Here is a 12146-nt window from a genome sequence, read left to right as displayed (position 1 = left end):
CATAAATAGGACTTTTTAAAATGCCATCTATTATGATTATTTCACCAAATCCCAGATCCAAGTATGATATGTAATGTAATGATGATACTGAGAATAATACTGTAGAATAATATATGAAGACAAAAAATTCCCTGATGTATTATGTGAAAAATGCCAATCGTAATGAAAGGACAGCCTCAGAAATGGCATGACACTGTATATAAATGGCTTATGATTGGCATTTTCACATAATACATCAGGGAATTTCTTGTCTTCATATATTATTCTACAGTATTATTCTCAGTATCATCATTACATTCCACATTGCGCTTCCTATTGTTTATTTAAATAATAATGTATTTATAGGTGTTTGGTTTTCTAGGTTTTTGCTATTGCACATAATACCGTGAAAAACATTTCTGTGTATATTGATATTCACTTCCTAGTTGTGATGTGTCCTGGGTGCTTGGTATGCTCACTGTTACTGGAGTCTAGGCCCTTATTTGTCTATTTTATTTATGTTAACCAATATTTTTCTAGGTTACTATTATCTTTTGATTTTTGTTCATGAAGTTGCTGAAATACCGATTCTATTATACTAGCTAGGGCTGCCACAAAAAAAATAGCACAGACTGAGTGGCTTAAACAACAGATATTTTTCTCAGAGTTCTGGAGGCTAGAAGTCTAAGATCAAGGTGTTGGCAGGTCTGGTTTCTTCTGAGGCCTATCTCCTTGGATAGCAGATGGCCACTTTTTCACTATGTTCTCACAGGGTCATCCCTTGGTCTCTGTGTATCCTAATCTCTGCTTCTCATCTCTTTGTCTTGTAAATCATATTGGATTAAGGCCCACAATAAGGACCTCATTTTAACTTAATTGCCTCTTTAAATACCTTATCTCCAAATATAGTCACATTCAGAAGTATTGGCTGTTAGAACTTCAACATATAAATCATGGAGGGGGGGGTGAATTCAGCCCATAATACATATTGTATATTTATGAACTTTTATATTAAATGTTTCCGTTTATATTAAGGCTTTCTTATACTGAGAGCAAGTAAATATCTACATCTCTATGTTTTTAGTTCATTTATAGTTTTTGGGTTTTTTTTTCGAGGAGGGGGAGGGGCCGTAAATCCCTGGTGACTTTCCTGTCCCTCACAAAGCTAACCACTGGCTTTGGGGCTGATGTCACCAGGTCAGATGAATACCAAGTCTTCTCCTGCTGGGGATTTTATTCTTACCAACTGGAAGCCATATCATTAACAATTTCTGCCTTACCTAATAATACTACCCTGTGAACGCTACTTCACCAGAAGCCAATCCCAGACTCTAGATATAGGATTTTTAGCTGTGCCGGAGAGCCTAGGGCTTTTCAATTTAACTCAGCTCTCCCCCCGCAACCACACAAGGCACAGAGGCTTTCCAGAGTAGTGACTTCTAAGAAAGCTATTACCTTAAGAACCAAGGTGTAAACGAGAACACAACTCCCACCCAGGTCTGCTCTGTGTTCATCCTCACTGCTGACACAGCTGTAATCCCCTAGTTAGCCATCATAGGTACAGTTTACATATTTAAGTTAATAATTTAAATCCATGTTGTATTTCCCTTAAGAATTTGGGTAAAATCAATGTAATATCTTCGATATTCCCCTATAATTTAGTACCAGTGAATTTAAATTCAACATGAGAGTCTTCAGTTTTATCACCGGATGGATCTTTGACTCCTCCTTCCGCTGCTACAACACCCACCCACTTTGCAACCCAGCCCTGCTGGTCTTTCCCTGGTGAGAGTCCAACCATCCTCCCTCCTCTTTTAGTTTCAAACCAGTGGCTGATAATACATACATTTAGGCTCATGTCATGGCATCTGACTTACTGAATATGAAGTTTCCCAACACATTACTGTGGCTCCACTGTCAGATCACTCTTCCTAACACACTTGCAACATCGCCTTGCTTTAAAGACTTCAGTAGCTGGCCTCCTCACCCTCTTGCTGACCAGCCCCTGTGGGGGATCATCAGAGCATAATTTGAAAACCACTACTTTATATAAAGCACCTGTTCCTACATGATTTCCTCAGTATGCCTCTTGTATTTCTATTTCAGTCTTGGAATAACTGCTTCTTGCCTGCAATGCCTCCTACCCTCATCTTTCCTCCTCTCTTTTCTTTTCTTCCATTTTTTTCTTGCTTAATTAATTCACTCCCTCCCAACCCTCCTCCGTAGACTTTTAAATTACTTTTATTTTGAACTTTAGAGTTTGTCAGGATTAGTCATTTTGCCTTTAGCATATTCTATTTTGGATTGATGTATTTTTTTAAGAATATAACTGACTCCCAAAACAGGTAATTTTCACATATATAGTAAGGATTTGGTGCTAGTTGATACTATGCATACAGGTGCTTTGCCTTTATTTTTAAATTTCTGTATTGAATAGAACCAGTCACACAATATCCCTAACACCTAACTATTGTAAGAGTAGAAAGCAGTAATGTATTTCATTTGGAACATGGGAAAGATTATAAATGTCTTAGTGAATATTGGGACCATTTTTAAGGACCGACACTATTAATATTATAATTTATTATGGCTCCAATGTGAATATTACTGAGTAATTTATTACTAATGTGTGTAAGATTATATAGCGTTTTTTTTTTTTGGTTTATTTTTTCTTAATGTTGAGTCCTACTGTAGATATTCGCAACCTTGGAGGTCGGGCACAAAGCCAAAGCCTGAACACAGTGTATAAAATCAAAGTTTATTTTAGAAGGCCACACACAAGATAAACTTCAGGTTTATAAAAGGAATTATTTGCTACAAATAAAATTCACCTATAAATTTGAATACTGTTTCAGTTATAGAGGCAGAAGAAATAGTTACTCATTTCCTCTTAGTCTTAATTTTGCCTAAAGAGGGAGAATTTTGCCAAAATACTCATGACACCCTTCCCTCCCACTAAGGTAAAGTTGCCTATATGAACACTGGCTATATTGAAAATCTTACACTATTTAAAAAGGAAATAAAATTTATGGAAATGCAGTAGTGGAAATGGTCCTTGTTTCATTTTTCATACATGGGAAATACTTGAATTAGCTATTTTTGGACAGATGTTCAGACACAATGCATCCTTCATCAAAATTATTTTAGAGAATAATAAATAGCATGTTCAAAGGTGTATCTCAGAAGTAACTAGTAAGAGTGCTCTCAATACTAGAGAAATGTCATGAAGCATAAAAATTACTAGCATCATTTCATAAAAAATTGATTAAAGCTTCTTTTTGTGATTAAGATGCTAAAAACAGCTTACTACAGAATTTTTGGAAGATGTAGAAAAGTATTAAAAAAGACAGTAAAAATCACTAGTAATTCCAATAACAAATGAACCATCTTTCTTTTTTGTTAAAGGTGTTTCTGCACACACACACACACAATTTGTTATAATTTTTAGCAAACTTTCACAAGTCTAATATTATCATTCCCTCAAATGCTTTAAAAACCTTACACAAGTATCAATAATAACTAAATAACAAAACTAACAAGAGTTAATTTACAGTTAAACAAGTTATGAAGCAGTAATTCCAAGAATTTAAACTTCTTTCTTTTTTATCTACTATTGTCATTCTTTTAAAAAAAAAATATTATGAAAAATGAAAACAGAATAGAAATAGAATAGTATTGATATAATAAATCCCCCTATCACCCAGTTTTAAGAATTATTAACAGTGATCTGTTCTTAATATTTTGGTATTATATTTTCCAGTTTTTTCCTATATTTTAAAACAACATAGTTTAAAGACAACATTTTCAAAATATATTTCATAACATAATTTAAGTATAATTAATTGACATCTTAGAGCATATAGATTTTTATCTTGTCCTTTCATTAAATGTTACATTATGAACATTTTCTTATATCTTAAATATTCTTTAAGCGCATCCATTAACAATTACATAGTACAATATTCGCCCATATGAATGAAAATATTCAAATCATTCCTAACATGTCCACTATTTTAATGCTATGATGAACAACATTTCTATGATTACTAATAACAGCAACTATTTATCGACATTTTATACTAGGCAGGATGTTAAGCTCTTTCCGTATACCACTTCATTTAATTCTCACAATAACACTTAAGAGCTAGTGCTATTTTTATACCTGTTTTACAGATGTGAAGACCGAGGTTTGTAGAAGTTAAGAAATTAACCCAATGTCATATAGCTTCTAAGTTTACTGGCTTGATTCAAAGCTAGACACACTCACTCGAAAATACATACTTAAAAACCACTGTTTGTTTCCTAGTGACATTATCCTAGAAGTGGAATAACTAGGTCAAAGGGCTGAAATTTTAAAGGTTTTTGATATATATCACCAAACTGCTCTTTAGAAGAGTAACATAAATTTATATTCTTACAAGGAACGCATGAAAATACCCATTTAAGGACTTTTAAAAATAGAATAAGAAAAAATATCAAAAGGGTGAATTAACTAAAGAGTCAAGTAGGTATTTTTTTCAACAGATAAACTAGGTTCCTAAGATAAAATATGGATTAGAACAATCATGCAATATATAAATTGCTACTAAAAGAAAAAAAATCCCAAAATATTACAATGATGTTAATATTTAATTTTTGAACTATTTTAATTTCTCCTAAAATTGCCTTTAGATTACAAATTACCTCTCTAATAGTATAAAATTTTAAATTGTAGTTTATTAAAAGTAAATATGACAAATAGCTTATAGCTGATAATAAACTATATAATACCAATATGTAATATGACCATGCTCATACAGAAATTACTTGGCAAATTCTCTTTATTCCCCTCCTTTCAGAATCATGCTTGCCCCAGCTTCCCAAATCATAATTATGGTGTTCTATTGCACTAAAGGACCAAAAAACAACTCGATGAGACTAAAAATGAACTAAAGTAAGATAGCTAATGTTAAATAAATTATAGGATCAAAAATCAGAACGACCAAAGACAGATGTACCAGGATCATTAGGTTGAGTTAGTCACAATTAACATAGATACCATCTATACTGTCAGAGAGCAAAATCCAACACTCCAGGCCCTTATCAACGAGTATAAATCCCTTTGGTCTGCAATCCAGTTTACACTAAAGACTGTCTGAGATGAGGGACATTTACATAAGATAGCCTGGCATAAGAATGGCAAACATGCAGAGATCTTTCTGCTACTTCCATGCCTGTGACCCAGACAGAGATTGCTAGTCATTCACTGCACTCTTTCCTGCTGACCCTCATCTGAAAATCCTTGTCAGCACAGCACCATAAAGCTCAAACCAACAAAAGACAGGAGCTGAGTAGACTTATTTGCCATTTTTTGCCATCCTTGTTCTAAATCTTTACTCCTGTAGGAATTTGGATCAAGCTCGACCACCAGATTTTATTCCTAAACTATTATACCTATCTCCTTTGAGGGAAAAGTCACTTTAACTGAGTTGCTTTTTAATATTACATTCTTGTTTTTTCTTGAAGTATATTATAAGAAATTGCCATACGAAATACTATAGGAATCATGTTAAGGGTATTGTATATTGTCTATTAGTGTCCCTATATATGAAATTTCATGTGTGAGATTTACTATGGAATTCACTACAAGGCAAAGCTTAGCTTTGAGAAAATGATGCCATTCTATCTCACAATAATGTAATTATATTATTTCCCTCACTCCTGAATGACAGGAAGCTCATATGATAAATCTGTTGTTCAACTATATCAACTATGGTGGGCCTTACAATCGGCATATTTATATATTTGTATTCACCAGATTTTGATTTTCTACTTTGATTGCTATTATTTTTCTAGTCTTTTCTTATTTTTCTTTATATTTCAACATATACAATTGGCAAAAGATTTCTCAAATAAATTGAAAGAATATGACAGTGCACAAGTAGTTAAAATGCAGTCATTGCAATTAAGCACAAAATTCAACTCTAAGGTGCCAGAGAACGAAGAAAAACATTTTTCAGTTTAGGTAGCTGTAACTGGGAACCACCCAGTGGTTCCCCAATTTACCACACATCAAAATCACCTAGAAAGCTTTTTGAATACCATTTTTGTTGTTTGCCATTGAATACCATTTTGCTCATAAATTAATCATAGGTTAATTTACCCAATAGAATAAGATAGAAAAGGCAAAGTAAAAGTCTTCTCCCATTTTCAAACCACCTATTTCCTCAAAGGTAAGCATGAAAACAGTTTCTTTGATATCTTACAGTAGAATAATTTTTAAAGAGAAAACATTAATAACCAAAACAGTAAATACTTAGAACCTCATCATTTCTTAATTATTTTCTATATTTTGCTATGTTCTTAAACTTATTTACATCTATACTCTGTGTATGGTGGAAATACTAAGTATGCTGTGTGTATCTCTTCCCAGCTCCACATTCAATGACATCACATTGGGAGCTTGAAATAGGCTATTATTGTAGGGAGTATTTATGCCATGGAAATTAGCAAATGATATGACTCAGTCCCCTTTTCCCCAGTTTTTAAGCATTGCCGGCACACCACTGCCTATGTGAGCCTGTGTTTTAGTCAAGGGAAACTATAGTATATTTCTATCTGGAGGACAAGGACACACTCTAGAAGGAATTCACAGAATTTAGTGAAATCAAAACAGGCAGGCTATTATGGCAAACAAGTTCACAAAGGGCTTCGTGCAAGATAAAGGGAAAGAGGGCAAGAACTATGATACTGTCTTGTATCACAGTTCACTTCAATTCTGTTTGAATATTAGGTCCCTAATATTAAAAGTCTCATGAATTTTAAAAACAGAATCAGAATTTTAAACAATAAGGGATAGTAAAAATAGTCTGTCTTGTAACAATAGTTTTATGACTTTTTTCCAAAGTAGTCTTTTTCCTTCAAAGGAAATCTTTCTTAGGAACCTCAATAAATAAGAGACACATGCAAATTAATAAGAAACAAATGGAATTAAGCTGTCCTTAAAGAACTTAATTTCATTGACTGTAGAATCCTCTGAGGAATCTTAAGCCCTTGAGAACTATTTGAAAAGCATTTTCTATAAATGGTTCAGTAGCTCCCAAATCTGTCTGTGTATAAGAATTAATTGGGGATGAGAATCTTTGGATGTGGGGCCCAAGAATTTGAGCTTCTGAATTCTCCATCTTCAACTAACTAAGGTATGACAATATTATGCTTACTTTGGATTATGACTAAAACTTATTATGATTAAGCAATCAATATGTTGTCAGTATGATAAGCTGGTTTCACTTTAATTGAATTTTCAAAAGTAATGTGAAAATGACTATTGCTATCTTGACTTTTGCGAAACTCTGTCCTTACTTAGACACTAAAATAAATGTAAGAGATCATAACAGAAAAGAGAGTTACATAGAGTAAACTCAAAAGACAAAATTTAATAAACTTTGAAAATAATAAATATCTGCCTGTTTAAGGCCAAATGATTACAACTGATGCAAGGTCCAGTGATAACCAATGTACCTGTGTATATTCGTCTTACATGAGTCATTATGCCACTGTGCAAGCGGCCATCACGTAGCAAAAGTCCATGCATGAGTACTGTCAAAATAATATGCAACTTTTCTTATAAAAATTTTAAGAAAAAGATTTGTTGCTAAGAATCTCTGCTAGTAGAGAATTCCCATTTAGTAAAACAACAGTTAAGTGGCCTTAAAGAACAATATGAAAATTACATACAGGAAGAAAAGTCAAACCCATAAGAAAAGCCCAAATCCTGAATTCTATAACCAATGATGCAAGCTTAAAACTGCCAAGAAGAGAAAGATAGTAAAAGTTCCTTTAAAAGACTTTATGCATGTTTTAGTTACAGCCATCAGGAGCTATGAAGCTTGGAATTTTCATGTTGTCAGAGCTAAACTTCTGAATTTACTCCAGAGCACCTAATTTCTACTGTAAAAGGAAAGCTAGGATAAAACTAGGGGCAAGAAATCAATCCACAGCAAATCAGACTGTACTTAATCATCCTTTCACTCTGTCCCCAGACACATCTCATTCCCCACCACCAACCAGGGCTTACTATGTGTTCCACCCAAAACAAAGAAAAATGTTTCAACAAAAAATGCCAAACTCAATAAAGAGTACACTCTAGAACCAAGGGCTACATACCCTTGAAACACTCAAGTAACACTGCATCCTGTGAGTGAAGTTCCACAGAATGGCTCACGAAGCTAAAAGAAGATGATGGTCCCCACAATTTACAGCATGCCCCAGTTTTCCAGGTGTTATTTTTCCATTCCGATTGTAACTACAAATAAGAAACTCCTAGGTGGGATAGGTATTATTGTTCTCTTTTACAGATGATAAAAGTGTAAGGCTCAGACAGATTAAGAATCTTATGAATTTAAGCACTGAGCAAGTGCTGAAGTCAAAATATAACACAGAATTTCTAATTTCAAGATTTGTGCTCTTTGTACCAAAAAACCTTTCTACTTCATACAATGTATAATTCATAGCATGCAGGTCTCCAATATTAGTAGTTGAATGAAATCAACATTCAGAAGTTATATAAGTAATTGGACTTGTGACCTACCCATATATGACCATCATACTCACTAAAAAGATATGAGACCCATTTTTCGATTGTGTGCAAAGTCTACACAGAGGACTATCCACAGCTTTAATCAACATTCACACAATCTCCAATTCCTATCAAACTGGTTAGGCGGCTATACTTGATGGAGCTAAGAAGCACTCATATCATCTGACCAACCCCTGCTTCTTGAGTCATTCTTAACTCAGAGGAGCTGTTTTCTTTATTTCACCCTTAAGCACAGGATCTGTTAAAACTTGAATTTAGCATTAGCACCATCAACACTGAAGATAAAGAAAGCACAGTTGTAATCTAAGATTTAAAAAAAATCTTAGGTTTTCTTCTGGTGAAGAAAAAAAATCAATCACACAAATCACTTTTGAAAATGTTGAGAAAATTTTCTCTCTTAAAATACAGCCTCTACACAAAGAAAACGATGAGTAAGAAAGCCATAAACATGGGTTCTATGGTGTTCTGTGCAAGTCATTCAATACCACACGACCACGAAGTGAACTTCCCTGAATTGAAGTCAGATCTAAAATCACTGCAAAGTCTTCCCATCGGACATTCATACCTACTGTGCAAACCAAGTTACAACTCTTTGCTAGGCTCCACCCAATCTAAAGTGAATTTAACATTCTGCTTTCAAATAATCTTTTAATTCCTCTCCATTACATAAAAACAGTGGACTATTATGTGCCAGGTATGTGTCTTCTGGCATAACAGTGAACTCATCATTGCTTTTTAATTAAAACTTAATTTGCGATTACTTGGAAATCAAAACATTTTATTTTCATATTTCGTAAACCTCTTCCTTCATTTCCTTTGCTCAAATCTTATTCTAGTACTTCCAGCATCTCCAACTCAGTAAAATTTTCTCATGCCACTCCCTACAGCCAGAACAATCTCCCTCTTTATGTTGAGAATGCACCCTCTTTTCATAGGCATCCTGCATGAAATCATACATTAATGAGGCGGAAAGAAGGTTTGGGCTCCTTATTTTGTATAGCAAACAAACAATAACAAAAATTAAATTTCAAAAAAACCCCAACCAGAACATAAAAATTAAACATTGTAAAAGCATTTAAAAATATTCTCTATGTTCTCTTCTCTTGAGATGGTCCACTGATTAAATGTCTAAGTATTTTCTTTGAACAAGAAAATCAGAGAGGTGAGAACTTAAACACTAAGTTGGGCAACTCACCAGCAGAAAAATAAAGCACACATGTGCCACAAGAACTACACCACCACCTAATTTAATTCTGATATCAGTAATTACTGCACAAAACCAGCATGCTTGTTGGCTCTACCAAGCCTTCTGCCTCTTATGAAACATCACTGATTGTTTCATGAAAAGCAGTTTTGGATGACCTTATTCCCACTCTAGAGGAATGGTACAATCTTCCTCAATTTTGTCTTCGCTGTTTTTCTCCCTAAAACAAATATAAAAGTGGTTAAACAAAGGGTAGTTGATCTACCAACAGAAAAGGGGTATTAAAATTCCTCATCACAAGGTGACTTTTTCTATGTTAGGGAGACTGAAGAGAAATGACAAGTACAACGAGTGATCCTTGATTGGATTCTATATTAAAAATAACAGTGCAGCTACATAAGGCATTATTAGGGTGACTTGGGCAATTTGAATATGAACTGCACTTTAGGTGTTAATACCAATGCTGTATTTTTTAGGTGGTAGCAGTCTTGTGGCTATATAAAAAAATGCCCTCATTACGGAGACAGAGTAATTAAGACTGAAAAGTAATTTCTTATGTCTTTTCTTGAAATGTACAACTATTCAATTTGCAGGCCAGATTTGAACAATCTCAACTTCTGTTCAATCTAAAATATTTAATAGTATAAAATAAAAAACTAGGAAGTTCTAATTCTTTTCCCAAAGATATATAAAGTGGATGGAAATGTGGTTCAGCATTACATAATGTTGCCACCCACTCCAGAAACAGAAATGAGCGCCTAGCAACAGGAAAGGGTCATCTCAGGAGAGTGCTGATTGCTCATTGGAGCATTCTAAACACAGATGCTTTTCCATCCTTATCACTTCCAGTCCCTGCTAAACACATGCTGGTTACCTTGGATCCCAGTGCAATCTAATAAAAACCTCTCTCCTATGACAATCAATAACTGCCATCAAGGTAGCCTCTACCCTTAGGTTATATATTTTTTTGGGGAAAAAAAGGAAAATATTGAAACACTGTAAGAAAAACATGCAATTTAAGTACAGAATAGTCTCTGCATTCTTCTGCAATGATCATGTTTCTTTTAAGACATGAAATGCTAGTGTTATTTTTCTGACCCCCCACCCCTACCACCATCCGCCACAACCCACATATTTTAGCAGAAAGGCCCAAATATCCGACTCTTAATAACGACTCTTAATAACAAGGTTCTGCATGAGTGTGCCTAATATTATTTATGCTTGTAGATGGTTATGGTAGGAGGCTTTTTATCTTCTTCAAACGTATAACCAGTCTATTTTAGACTAAATTTGAACAATCTCCAATTCCTAGTCAATCTTAGTATTACAGTACAAATAAAGAGCCCGGAAGCTCTACTTCTTTTCTCAAAGATATACCTATAAAGGGAATGAAAATATGGTTCAGCATTACAGAATGCTGCCACCACTCCAGAAAGAGAAGCGAGAGCACCTTTTTCTAGGTTTCTTGGCCATTTGATGTGTCCTTCCCCTCCTCTTTGGTATATAGTCCCGCTTTCCTTTACATATTTTGAATGTGAACCATTTGTTGCCTTCATATGTTGTATTTTCTCCCACTCTGCCTTCGTTTTCACTCTGAATGGAATCTTTTGATGAAGAGAAGTACTTAATTTTAGTCTGTTTCAATTTATCATCACCATTCTTCTCATTCATTACTAATGCTTTTTGTGCCGTTTAAGATTGTTTTTCCTTATTTTAAAATCACAATGACATTTTTTCTGTATTATCTTCCAGAAGCCTTATTGTTTTACTTTCTTCCTGCAATCAGACGAATTAGTATTTTCGTGTACGGTCTGAGTTAGGGGGCAAGATTATATGGATATCCAGTTGACACAGGATCACTATTGTAAGTAACAACCTCTCCTTATGTAGTGCCACCTTTCTCATAAAACAAGTACCCATATATGGATGGGACTCTTACTAGACCCTATGCTCCTTTTTCTTTGTTTTTGGAAATAGAATATTTAAAATACATATTTAATAACCTAAACAATACAAATTTCTATACCCCTACTCATATTATCCATAGAAATTTCACAATATTTAGTCATAAGTTGAATAAAAGAAAAATTATTAAGTTCCCCCCAAAATGGAAATTACAGAGAATTTCTCTAATCATACTACATTTAAAACTATAAAGAAATTGCAAATGTAGAAATAAAAACTACCCAGTGACATGAAAATTTATTAAATTATTTCTTAATTCTTGGACAAAAGAAGTAATCAAAATTCAATTGCCAAATAATTTTTTTTCTTCTTTTTTTGTGAGTGGAGGGTCTTGCCTTCATTTTTTCTTATTATTAGCTTCAGGTGTACAAGACAACACAGTGATTAGACATTTACACACCTCACAAAGTGATAACCCCA

At 33.9% G+C, this 12146-nt stretch overlaps 1 protein-coding gene across 1 annotated transcript in view; it reads right to left on the bottom strand.

Annotated features, from left to right (window-relative positions):
• The window catches only part of REEP3 (receptor accessory protein 3), an 81279-nt gene that overhangs the window by 48811 nt on the left and 20322 nt on the right, over positions 1-12146 (bottom strand). The window lies entirely within an intron of this gene.

Source organism: Rhinolophus sinicus, chromosome 15, assembly GCF_057876585.1.
Source record: "Rhinolophus sinicus isolate RSI-liver-muscle chromosome 15, RSI-T2T, whole genome shotgun sequence".
Lineage (NCBI taxonomy): Eukaryota > Metazoa > Chordata > Mammalia > Chiroptera > Rhinolophidae > Rhinolophus > Rhinolophus sinicus.
This window is presented reverse-complemented; position numbering and strand designations above follow the sequence as displayed.